Below are 2,025 nucleotides of genomic sequence, written 5' to 3' on the forward strand. Positions count from 1 at the left end.
CTATGGACCAGAAAATACTGAACATGAAGGGTTGAGGTATGCACATAAATCATCCTCTCAAAAGAAGTTTACCATAAATATGAAAATATACACTTGGGTTTTCTGTTAAAACTGATTAAGTGACCATCTTCCCAGAAATTATCCTTTGATATTCACTACCATCAGTCTCTTTCTAGGCTTCTGCTAAAGGGCAGGGGCTAGAAGCCTAAGAACTACATTTTCCATCTCCCTTCCCAGAAGGGTTCTGGTTCCAGCTCTGCCACAGAGAGGTGGTTATGCAAAGTCTGAAAAAAGTAGGAAAAGAAGCAGCCATTTTTTTCTCCAGCAGCAGCTGCAGGCAGCAACAGGGGTGTTAAGAGAGGGCAAATAGAAGGTTTTGCCCATGGATTACAGGGGTTTAGCCGACTTAGCCAAAGCCTGAAATTAATGTTTTGGTTTGAAAGCCACCTTTCCCTGTCATTTCTATGTTATCTCAGAATTTGATAATGGAGGGGAAGAAAGCACCTCAATAAAGGAATATACTTACATGAATGTTAGGAGCCATCCCTTATGTATACAATGACGTTTTCCTTTATTTGCAAATATTCCTTGAGCAAATACTTTGTCTAAGAGTTTTTGAAAGCTACAGTGAGGAGTGAAAAGGTGTATGAAGTGGCATAAAGAAGAGCCACTGGCCATTTAACAGAGGAGATTGATAAAACATGGTATGTAATATAATTGCAAAATGACTGAATACAAGCTGTATAGGCTACTATCTTCCTTCAGTGGTGCAAACAAACAATAATGACTAAGGAAACCATCGTAAGGGAGCTTTTTACGATAGCTTATTTTTCCTGGCTCCATCTCCCTCCTCAAACCCATCCTTATTCTATTAAACTACCTTATATCCTTTCCCCTCTTTTCTAAAATTCTTCATCCTTATCATCATCATCTTGATTTCAGGCTTAATTGCTCTGAATTCTGATGGCCATCACTTTCATTCACCTACTTCTTTATTCAGTCAAAAACAATAACTCACAATTCAATTACTGTTGTTTTATTGAGCACTTACTTAATTTCAGGCTTTGTGCTAAGCACCTTACACACAGTATTGCTAATCTTCAAGACAGCCTTCAAAGGAGCTTATGTTACAACACTTTTACTTATTTGCTTCAATCTTCATCTCTTTCCTTCTTAACAGACCCACTTATCTTAAAAAAAAAAAAAAAAGGATACGTAATTAAATTACTTACACATAAAGGAAAGTACCAATATGAAGGTAAAACAAAACAAACTATAAATTCACCACCAGAGAAAAACATTATTAACACAAGGTGAATATAATTCCAGATACATTTCTAAGCACATATGAGATAGATGGATGGGAGAAGAGAATGAGAAAAAAAGAAAGACAGAGAGAATGAATTGAGAACATATTTATCTAAACACTTGAATTATACACTATCGTTATTTTTTAAATTATTAAATTTAATTATAATTGATTTTAACAGAAGAAAATAAACTGGAAGATAGAATTGTTAAACTTCATATAACCACAAGATATTATACCTGAAAAGATCATTGCATAATTAAGAAATGGGATTATGGAAACTGTGAAGAAGGGGTTATTTTTTAAACATTTGACTTTAGACAACTCACTCTGCTCTCTTTGAAAGCAGAGAACACTAGCGCTCTTGCATTCTTTCCTATTGTTGCCTCTCTTCCTCCCATTCTCCCCTTCCTTTCTCTGTTGTTACTCTCACAATGACCCAGTTTATAACACGTATATTCACTTCTGTATTCAAAGTTCCTATAATTGTTTGAATCCATTCTATAGATGAATTTATTACAGACTAATTACTCTGTGATGTTACCTCATAAAACTTACTGCTGTTTGGGAAGAGCGTAGTCAATGTCACTGAACTGTGTATGTAGAAATTTTTGAAACGGTGTATCTTTGGCTATGTGTATTTTCACCAAAAAAAAAATGTTGAGAAGTTAGAGGGTTAATATGTTGTGGGGTTGTTAACCAATGTCATAAAACAA

Source organism: Trichechus manatus, unplaced genomic scaffold (genome assembly GCF_000243295.1).
Source record: "Trichechus manatus latirostris isolate Lorelei unplaced genomic scaffold, TriManLat1.0 scaffold00074, whole genome shotgun sequence".
Classification (NCBI taxonomy): domain Eukaryota; kingdom Metazoa; phylum Chordata; class Mammalia; order Sirenia; family Trichechidae; genus Trichechus; species Trichechus manatus.